Here is an 11,765-nt window from a genome sequence, read left to right on the forward strand (position 1 = left end):
AGGAGATGAGAGCTTCTTTAATACAATGGCATTTTTATATACATGATCAAACCTGAATCTTATAGATATAGGGCTTAAGCTATGAGATATCAAAGGGTCTAACCAGAAGGAAATCATGGGAGTGTTTATAGCCAAACTCCCTTCATGACCTGTTTCCTCAGTCTGACTTAGGAAAGAACAGTTGTGCATCATTGCCTTGAACCAGACCTCTCCTCAACGCAAACATGAATGTTCATAGTCTCACGCAAATTTCTCATACCTTTTACTTTAGTAGGAGGATCTGAGTCACTGGTATTACTGAGTTTTCTATTTGGGGCTAACCACAGGTTTGAGCAAATGGAAAGAAAACCATTCATGCACTTTTCTCTGAGATCAATAATTTCAGAATCTGACTGATGAGCATCTTCAAATGCTGTCACTGTTGATTGCATCTGGGAATAATGGTATAGGTGGTACAGGAAAGATTACTATTCTCACTGTGAACTCTTAATATTTTTCTTTCAGGTTACTGAAGGAAGAGCCTAAAGGAGAATGTAGGTCAAGTGCTTTTATTCCTTGCAACTTTGAGAAGAGCAATCAGAAAATCACAGTAACTAGCCCTGATTCCTAATGATGGGAAGAGAAGGGCAATAGGTGAAAAGCAATGGACAAATGTTTTTAACACACATTTTAAAATACAAGGCAGCATAAATCAGATTTATTTTTAAAAATTAGGATATGCTGAGTTAACCTAATTTGACTCTGGCTGTTAGATTCAGCTTTTGATGTGACTATTTCTGGTTGTTATCATATTAACATGACAAAGTGAGAAAAGAATAAATTGAGACATATTTATAAGGCACCATGTTTAATGCACTCTGATTCTCTAATTAACACACTGCCCTTCATAAAAAAATTATTTCCTAAACATGTGGCTGTTTAAGAGGGTAGAGATGCTTTGTTCATTAGTGTAATTATGGTAAAATCAGATCCACTTCATTTCTTGTTCATAGATATTGTATTAATTGAAAAATAATTTATAAGCTTTGGAGTACTTGCTATTATCTCAACATCAGATATATTTGTAATCTAAATAAACTTTTCTTAGATTTCAAGAATAGTATTAACCCTGGCTGGGTGGCTTAGTTGGTTATAGCATAGACCCCGTATGCCCAAGTCAGGGTGTGTATGGGAGGCAACCTATCAAAGTTTCTCTCTCACATTGATGTTTCTCTCTCTAGCCTAAAGGCAAATAATAACAAATATTCCCAGAGAGTCTGTGAGGCCGAGGCTATGCTTGGCATTACTTTTCCAACTAAATGTTAGAATAAATATATCACGTTTTTTTGGGGAAAAATTATGATTTTTATTGAAGTTGCATTAAACTTAAATTTGCCTTCCTCTCAATAAATATATTTCTCCATATTTGTAAGGTATTATTTTATGTTTTAAAATAATGTTGTAAACTTTTCACAGTCAAGGGCCTGCCTGGATTTATTAAAATTATTTTTAAGGTAGTAAATATTTTCTAAAACTTTTGTAAAAAAAATCTTTAATTATACAACCTATTTACTTGTTGAAGGTTTATGGAAATGCAATTGGCTTTTGTATACTAGCCATTGCCCAGCTATCTTGATAAGACTTTTCTGCCTTCTCATACTTTGTAGATCATTTTGAATTTTCTGTGTAAGGAGTAATACCATCTGTAAAAAAACAGTTTTACTCTTTTTTTCTAATCCCCAAACTCTAATTGATAACCTTATTATATTGGGTATAATGCCAAGTAAAAGTGAATGAGAGATGATATTGGGCAATAATCTTTTCAAAAGTCCATTCATGAAACTTTTATTCCACTTACATTAACCAAATATGCATGTACTTAACAACTATTTCTGAATTGGTATTTGAAAATACATAAAAAAATTTAAACAAACCTATCCACCATCCTACCTTATTTCTCTTACAATCATGCATGTAGAACACAAAAATAAAAAACACCCTAGAAAAGTTAAATATGTGTTTTGTTTTTCTGGTGGACATATATAAAGTAATGAATGTCAGTCAGAAAATACCTTTTTATTGCATCTTGACTTGTACATTTTTTCCCTTAGGTTGTTTAAAATAAAAGCCTGATATAATAAAAGCCTAAGTGATCATTACAGTGGAACAACCAGAACAACCAGTCGCTATGATGCACGCCGACCACCAGGGGCAGATGCTCAGTGCAGGAGCTGCCCCCTTGGTGGTCAGTGTGCTCCCACAGAGGTGCACCACTCAGCCAGAAGCTGGGCTCACAGCTGGTGAGCACAGCGGCCATGGCAGGATCCTCTCCTGCCTCAGCGGCAGTGCTAAGGAGCAGCTAGCAGTCAGGTGGTAAGAAGTGAGGGATCCCAGATAGCAAGAGGGATGTCCGCCTAAGCCAGCAGTCTGAGGGGTCCCAGACTGTGTGGGGGCACAGGAGAGGCTGAGGGACCACTGCCCCAAAGTGCATGAATTTCATACACCAGGGCCTCTAGTATTTAGATAAAAATAAATGCAGCAATAATAATGAAAGTAAACAGCAGGTAACTTTACAAATTATGAAATGTAAACTATCTCTGCCCCAAATTATGAAATGTAAACTACTTCTAGCCCAGAGCAAATTGGGCTAGAAGTTTCTCTAAGGAACACTTCTGCAGCTCTAGTCAACAGTGCAGTGCACAGGTTGAGATTATATTGTAGTATTGCAAAGATGCACTTGTTCAACAGGTAATATCCATTGTCATAGCTATTTTTCTACAGCCTTGAGCTCAAAGCCTTATAGGACACACAATAACTATACTTTGAACTAGAACCAATTACCTCTTTTATCTCCCACCAGGTGGTTTTCTTTATTTAGACATGAAAGCATGTTTAACACTGACCACTGTGAAGCCACAAAGTACCAAAAGTACTATACCAAACCTATCTAACGTATAACAAGTCCACATCCCCATACAGCGCACCTCAAAAGGAAAGCAGATAACTCTCTAAATGCTATCTCTACACCTCTAACATTAAACAAAAACCCACATAAGAATGATAAAAATTTAAATGGAAGTAACATAACCCTATCACAGTCATACACAAAAACCTATCTGTGGGAAAGTTTGGATGACAGCTGGTCTACGGTATAAATTTTAGAGCGAGACAGGCAAAAGTTGGAAAGCTAGTTAATGTCCTCTCTTCTGCTTCAGCTTTGTCTCCTAGGTATCTGATGTTTACATAAGCCTTGGTCATTGCATTATTAGTGGCTGTCTTCATGTAACTGTTAATGTTCTATGTCAAGTTCAGCAATGCTTTCACCACAAAGGGTCTTTGCACGGGGTCAGGCTTTCTTGGAAAAGTGCAGATCTCATAGTGGAACACAGGGAAGTTAAGGACAAGACCAAATCTGCTAGGGTCAGCCCACTGCATTTCCTTTTTTGATTTGAAAAGCGTCATGGTATGCCTGTGATGAGTGCACACACTCAATTCCTTTCTTAAAAATATATTGATTTCTTACAGAGAGGAAGGGAGAGGGATAGAGAGTTAGAAACATCAATGAGAGAGAAACATTGATCAGTTACCTCTGGCACCGCTCCCCCAAACTTTGGATGTGCCTGCAACCAAGGCACATGCCCCTGATAAGAATCGAACCTGGGACCCCTGAGTCTGCAGACTGACACTATATCCACTTAGCCAAATCAACTATTAGAAGTAATAGTTGTAGTCTCTTTTTATTTTTACAAGCTCTCTGCTTGTGAAACTTGGGGATAAAGAACTTTTCAAGAAGGTAGTAACATCATTGCAGATGTACGCTAACCTTGCTTTCAATTTCCTCTCTGTTGCCACGAGTCATCTGTTATTTTTGTTCAGCATCTCATGTCTTTAGCTCAGTACTTGGGATGACCCTCCAAGATGACTATCACTTCCTATACCATTTTTTTTTTATAAGTAGCTGAGAGAAGATCACTCTCCTCATTGTGTAATGTGGCTCCTAGCCTGCTTACACATTTCCTGCAGGCTTGCATGCTGCCATGTTGACCCGTACTTGGCCTTTTTGGCTTCTGGGCCAGCTTATTTTTATCCACGCCCATCTGGAGGTGTTGTGTCTGGAGTGGTTGAAAGGAGATGGACAGGAGCTCAACAATCACTGATGTTTTGTTTCCCAAAGCACTTGATGAATGAGTTCTCATTTCTTCATGAATCACTGTGTTAAATTTTATCAAGTGCTTTTCCTGCACCTAATTGAGATAACCATATTGTTTTTCTCTTTCATTATCTTAATGTGAAAAATTATGGATTTTTGTAATCATAAGCCTGAGAAAGAGCAGTTTTATACATTTCCTTTTTATTTGATGTTTCTATTGTTATATGTATTCATAAAACCTATGTTTTTCATTATTTTTAATTTTATTGAAATGTATATCATGCTATATATAATAATTTACTACTTTTTTCAACAAACGATGTTATTAAAATTCATGCATGCTATTTCATGTAGCTATAATTCATTCATTTTGACTATTATTTCATTTCACTATAAATTTTTGTATGGTCATTCATATCAATTATCAGGACTTTTTATAAACTACTGGAGGCCTAATGCACAAAGTTTGTGCAAGAGTAGGCCTTCCTTCCCCCAGCTGCCAGCACTGGCTTCCCTCTGGGACCCGGACTTCCCTCATAGCCCCAGCTTCATCCAGAAAGGATGTCCAGACTATTTAGCATGTTATGCTTTTATTATCCTATCTAATAAAGAGGGAATATGTTAATTGACCCTCATGCCATCACAGATACAGCAATGCCTACAGCCAATAAGGAGGAAATATGCTAATTGACTGCCATGTCCTCAAAGATGGTGATACCTTCAGCCACAAGATGGCAGTGCCCAGTCTTCTCAGACTTGCTGGGGCAGCAGTTGTGTGGTCCCCTCAGCACCCCAGTCACCCAAGGCCAGCCCGAGGCTCAGGCAAGCCTCAGATGTCATCTGCCCAGCTACCCAGGCTGACCTGAGGCACAAGCGAGCCTAAGATGGCAGCTGCCCAGCTGCCCAGGGTCGCCTGAGGCTTGTGCTGCCAGCAGTGGCAGCAACAGAGGTGTGATGGGGTGTCACCTTCCCCTGATCGCTGGGTTGCCTCCTGCCCCTGAGGGCTCCCAGACTGTGAAAGGAGGCAGGCTGGGCTTAGGGAACCCCCTCCAGTGCATGAATTTTCATGACCCAGGCCTCTAGTTATACATAATAACAAAGATATTATGCTACTGACATGGGGATAGAAAACTGGCCAATGGAACAGAACAAAGAATCAGGAACCAGACTCATGCACCCAAAGAACTTGAGTATACCAGTATCAGAGATGTCCTATCTCATCAGTAAATAACAGTGGGAACATCCAATAAAGGAAACTGGAAAACTGGCTACCCACCAAAATAAAGTCATCTCCAATTAGATCAAAGATATGGATGTTAAAGACAAAACTGTGAGCATCTTAGTAGAACATATTGGAGAACATATTTTAGGCATAAACGTTATTGACAATATTTAACAATATTAAAATGAAGAAATTGGCTCATCAAAAAATAATCCTAAGTGAAAACATAATTATAAATGGAAAAAAAGTCAGCTCTGAGCACAGACAAAAATATATTTTTTAAATCAATACTAGCTAAATAATACATGTAAAATAACAGGTAAAGCAACAATAACTCAAAAAGAATTACAAAATAAACCCTAAAACAACACAAAATGGGGCAAAAGATATGAGAAGGCATTTCACAAGAGTGAAAATACATAAGCTAGTGAATATATTAGCCTATATATTGAATTCCATTCATTGTCAGGGCAATGTTATTCAAAATATTATAAGATATCACTATAAAAAGTCCAATTATATCCTGTGTTGGAAGTAACATCTACTTTATATCTCTTATATATTGCTGGTGGGGGTGGGGGTTTATATATTGACATGCCCTATAAACCAGTAATGCTAATAATCCTGTATATGAACTCAAGAGGAAGTCACACACACACACACACACACACATATATATATATATATATATATATACACACACACACACACACACATACACACACACACACACACACACACACACACACACATATATATATATATATATATATATATATGTGTGTGTGTGTATATGTCTATCTATCTATCTATCTATCTATATATATATATATATATATATACACATTTTAAAGAATGTTCCTAACAATACTGCACACAGTAGCACCCTAGAAAAAACTCAAATGATAACTGACTGAAGAGAAGAGGAATTAATTGTGTACTTATGTAATAGAATATGTAGCAATAATAAAATTGAACAAAGTATAGCAACGTTATACATACACTGAGTGGCCAGATCATTATGATCTCTGAACTCATAATAATCTGGCCTTTCAGTATGTGTGTGTGTGCGTGTGTGTGTGTGTGTGTGTGTGTGTGTGTATATATATATATATATATATATATATATATATAGAGAGAGAGAGAGAGAGAGAGAGAGAGAGAGAGAGAGAGAGGCAGTGCATGAATTCGTGCATGGGTGGGGTCCAGCCAGCCTGGCCAGGGTGAGGGACACAGGCAGTTGGCTGGCCTCCCTGCTGGTCAAATTCCTGGTCAATGGGACAATTTGCACATTAGCCTTTTATTATATAGGATGTACACTGAGTGCCCAAATTTTTATACATTTAGAGATCATAATACTCTGGCCACTCAGTGTAAATGTCAATAGTAAAGAAATATCCTAAATCATTAATTGTAACACACTATTTTCCTTATTTAAGTAAAAACAACGAATATCAAATACTCTTTACAGAAATATATAATAATTAAAAAAAAACTATATAGAATGAAAATCAAGAGAATGATGAACATGAGAATACAGGTAAAAAGTTTTTAAGGGAAGCAGAGTTTGCCACCCAAAATATGCTTTCTGATATATTGGCTATTTTAATCCAACTGTTTTTAAAAACTAAAGATTCAGAAAGAGCCATTGACCTTCCCCTAAATGCCTAAAATAATTTAAATAGAGGACCTGCACAATAGATAACTATAATTTAATGGGTGCTAGTGTGTGACAGAGAGAAACTGGGTGAGATTCATTTGATGAAGGTCGTATCTGTTTCCCATCTTTAAAGATGGCCCACTAAACATTTATTACCAAACATTGGTTCCTTTATCTCCATGTCAACTGCCTTTCTGCCCTTTGAAGTCCCAAATTACCACTAGCCCTCCCTTCTCCTTGCCTCACGATGGCATACTACCTTAACTGTTTAATCTGTCCCTGGTTTTCATACTCTAATGGAACCCCATGAGTACACAAATAATAAATGTGGACATTTTCTCCTGTTAATTTGCCTCAGAAAAATCTATTGTTCCCACAAGGTGGGAGGACAATTAATTTTTATGGAGAAGGGCTTGGTACAGTGAACTTTATTGTTAATGCAAGACAAAGTAGGGTCCCCTAAGCCCCTCCTCTTCTTTAGGGGGTCTGGGATGAAAATGGTGGCCAGGAGATTCTCAGACTGTGGGGAGAACAACCTGGGACAAAACTTCCCCAGCAGCTTTCTCTGGCTGGGGCTGGTGGTCCAGGGGGACTCTTACCCCTTGGAGGCCATGTGGACCATAAGATCCACCACCACCCTTTTGCTGTAGCCAAATTCATTGTCAGACCAGAAAACGACCTTGACATAGTGGTCATTGAGGGCAATGCCAGCCCCAGCATCAAGGTGGAGGAGTGGGTGTCACTGTTAAAGTCACAGGAGACAACCTGGTCCTCAGTATAGCCCAGGATGCCCTTGAGGAGGCCCTCTGATGCCTGATTCACTACCTTCTTTTTGTCATCGTCTTTGGCAGCTTTCTTCAGGAGGCAGCTCAGATCCACAACCGACACATTGGGAGTGGGACATGGAAGGCTATGTCAGTGACATTCCCATTAAGAGCAGGGATGACCTTGCCCACAGCCTTGGCAGCACTGGTAGAAACAGGGATGATGTTCTGGGCAACCTCTCTGCCATCACACTACAGCTTCCCAGAGAGGCCATCCCAGGTCTTCTGGATGGCGGTAATGGCATGGACTGTGGTCATGAGTCCCTCTACGATGCCAACGTTGTCAAAGCAGTTGGTGGTGCAGGAAGCATTACTGACAATCTTGAGAAAGCTGTCATACTTGTCATGGTTCACACCCATCACAAACATGAGGGCATCTGAAGAAAGGGCAGAAATGATGACCCTCTTGGCTCTGCACTTCAAGTGAGCCCCAAACCTTCTCCATGGTAGTGAAGGCACAGGTGGCTCCACAACATACTCTGCAACAGCAGCACCCCATTTGATGTTGGCGGGATCTCACTCCTGGAAGATGGAGATGGACTTTCCATTGATGACAAACTTCCTGTTCTCAACCTTGACTGTGCCTTTGAACTTGCCATTAGTAGAATCATACTGGAATATATAGACTATGTAGTTGAGGTCAATGAAGGGGTCAGTGATGGAGACAATATCCATTCTGCCAGAGTTAAAAGCAGCCCTTGTGACCAGGAGCCCAATGTGGCCAAATCCATTCACTCTGACCTTTACCATCGTGTCTCAGTGTTGTGGCTGCTGGCACAGTTCAGGAGGAGAAGCTATCTGAATAACAGGAGGGGCAGAGCCTAATTTTTTCACCCCCACAATTTCTTTGGGCAAAAGGAATAAAAGAAATAGGAGAATAGCAGGGGAGGGCCCTGGAGCCAGAAACAAGTTACCATGAAAAATCTTGCCTTTAGGGTTTTCTTTGTACATGATCATGTCATCTGCTGAGGCACTTTAACTTATTCCTTTCAGAATTAAATACGTTTTATTTCATTTTATTGCCAACCAACAAAATGTTAGAACTAACAAATAAATTTAGTAATGTTTCAGGACACAAAACTAATATAAAAATCAGTTACATTTATGCACACTAAAAATAAACTACCCAAAAAATAAATGAAGAAAAATATCCCAACTACAATAGCATCAATAAGAATAAAATGCTTAGGAATAAATGTAACCAAGGGAGAGAAAAATCTGTATAATAAATACTATAAAATATTGTTGAAAGGAACTGAGAAGGGACAAAGAGATGGAAAGATATTCCATATCCATGAACTGGAAAAATTGACATTGTTAAAATGTGCATAATATCCATGGCATTCCACACATATTCAGTGATATACCTATCAAAATGCATTTGCCACAGAAATGGGAAAATTAATTCTAAAATTCATATGCAACAACAAAAGATCCTAAAAAGCCAAAGGTCTTCTGAGAAAGAAGAACAAAATTGGAAGCACCATATTTCCTGATTTTAAACTCTATTACAAGGCTCCAGTAACAGTTTGGCAATGGCATAAAATAAACACATAAATCAATGGAACATCATAGAGTCCACACCATACTAGTAGATAGCCAGCCAATATTTGACAAGGTTGTCAAGAATATGTAATGGTGAAAGGGTAGTCTCTTCAATAAATGTTACTGGAAAAACTGGATACCCATATGCAAAATAATGAAATTAGACCATTATCTCACAACATACATAATAATTAATTTGAAATTAGTGAAAGACACAAATGTAAGATCTAAAACCATAGAATTCCTTAAAGAAAACACAGGTCAGTGTGCATCATAGTGACTGATCATTCTGCTATTCAGTTGATTTTCATATTGGCATTATCTCCCATTGGCCTGGGGTCTGCAGGCTGGGGGCAGCTCCTGCGTTGAGTATCTGCCCCTTGATAGTCAGTGAGTGTCATAGCAACTGATCATTCCACTGTAGTTCTTCCATTCAATCAATTTGCATATTAGGCTTTTATTATGTGGGATAAAATAGCCACAATATTTGTGTGTGTTTTTGTTGTTGTTGTTGTTGTTTTTTGCAACAGTTTTTTTGGTATGATACAGAAAACAAGCAACCAAAGTTAAAATATACAAGTTAGATTACATCAAGCTAAAAACCTTCTGTACAACAAAGGAATGATCAGCAAAATGAAAAGAAAGCCCATAGAATGGGAGTAATACTTTCAAATTGAATATTTGATTAGGGGTTTTGATCCAAAGTTTATAAGGAACTCATACAACTCAATAGCTGAAAATCTAATGAGATGATTGAAAGTCAAATAACATGTATGTCTTCCAATGAAGACATACAAATGGCCAACATGGATATTAAAATGTGCTCAATGTCTGTAATCAACAGGGAAATGCAAATCAAAACCATAATAAGATATTCTCTCACACATGTCAGGACCACTATTATAAAAAAGATAGGACATAAGTGTTCATGCATATGTTAAAAAAAATCAAACCCTTATACACTTTGGTGGGAATGTAAATTGATACAACCATGATGAAGACAATACGGAGGTTCCTCAAAAGTAAAAAACGTAATTACCATATTCAGCAATCCCACTTCTGGGTATATAACCAAAGGAAATGAAATCAGTATCTTGAAGAGATGTTTGCATACCCGTATTCATTGCAGTGTCACTCACAAAGCTAAGACATAGAAATAACCTAACTGGATATTGACAGATGAATGAATAAAAAGTAATGTGTCCACCCATGCTAATCCTCTATGCCTTTTAGGAAATCTAAATGAAACTTTATTGGTATATCCCAGCCCTGGCATGTGTTTATAGTATCTCTGATAGAGGCATGCAATATTAATGCCTTAATTTTTGAACTTTATTAGAGATATAAAGAGACATTATTCTTCAGCTATCTTCTATTATTAATACATACTGAGAAAACAATGATAATCAGAAATGTTCAAGCTTCCATGGGGATGCTTGCAGGCAGGATTAACATCTAATTCTAGTTCCCTGGGATTTTAACACAGAATCAGGAATTGATGAAAAGGCAAGTGCTAGAAGGGGCATATACTCTCTTTGCTGGAATCCAGAGTAAAAACCAGAGCTTTGATGCACCAAAGAATTAGAGCAAAAGAAAGTCCTAAGGATAACTGAAGTAATCATCTTTAATTGGTTAGACTCTATTTATTTCTCCATTGATTCCAGCCTAGCCTACAGCTTTTTATAATGGACTAGAGACCTGGTGCACAGAATTTGTGCACAGATGAGTCCACTAGGCCTGGCCAGTGGTCAGTGAGAGTCATAGTGACCAGTCATTCTGCTTTTCAGTCGATTTTCATATTAGCCTTATCCACCACTGGCACCTGCCTTGACTGGCCTGGGGCTTGTGGGCTGTGGAAAGCTCCTGTATTGAATGTCTGCCCCCTGATAGTCAGTGAGTGTCATAGCAACTGGTCATTCCACTGGTATATTAGTCAATTTGCATATTAGGCTTTTATTATATAGGATAAAATAGACATAATATATTAAAAAATAGAGAACATGCACTGAACTTGAAATTGCTTACTTCTATCGATATAAAAATCACTAAATGACACAATTATAAAGACATTAGAGGCCTGGTGCACAAAATTTGTGCACAAGTAGGGTTCCTAGGCCTGGCCAGTGATCAGGGCTGATCACAGCTTTCCTTCTCTCAGCTGCCAGCTGTGGTGGGGCCTTCCTTTGTTCTGTGCTGCCCCTTGGTGGTCAGCACATGTCATACTGAGTAATCAAACTCTCAGTCGGTTGAACTCCCAAGGGGACAATTTGAATATTAGCCTTTTATTATATAGGACTAGAGGCCTAGTGCACAAAATTCATGTACTCGGAGGAAGCGGGGGGAGGGTCCCCTTCAGCCAGGCCTGCACCCTCTTACAGCCTGGGA

General features: G+C 38.4%; 1 pseudogene; it reads right to left on the bottom strand.

Moving 5' to 3' along the window:
• Positions 1–7,574: 7,574 nt before the first annotated feature.
• LOC123651098 lies at positions 7,575–8,631 on the bottom strand (annotated as a pseudogene).
• Positions 8,632–11,765: the final 3,134 nt, after the last annotated feature.

This window comes from Pipistrellus kuhlii, unplaced genomic scaffold (assembly GCF_014108245.1).
Source record: "Pipistrellus kuhlii isolate mPipKuh1 unplaced genomic scaffold, mPipKuh1.p scaffold_m20_p_36, whole genome shotgun sequence".
Classification (NCBI taxonomy): Eukaryota; Metazoa; Chordata; class Mammalia; order Chiroptera; family Vespertilionidae; genus Pipistrellus; species Pipistrellus kuhlii.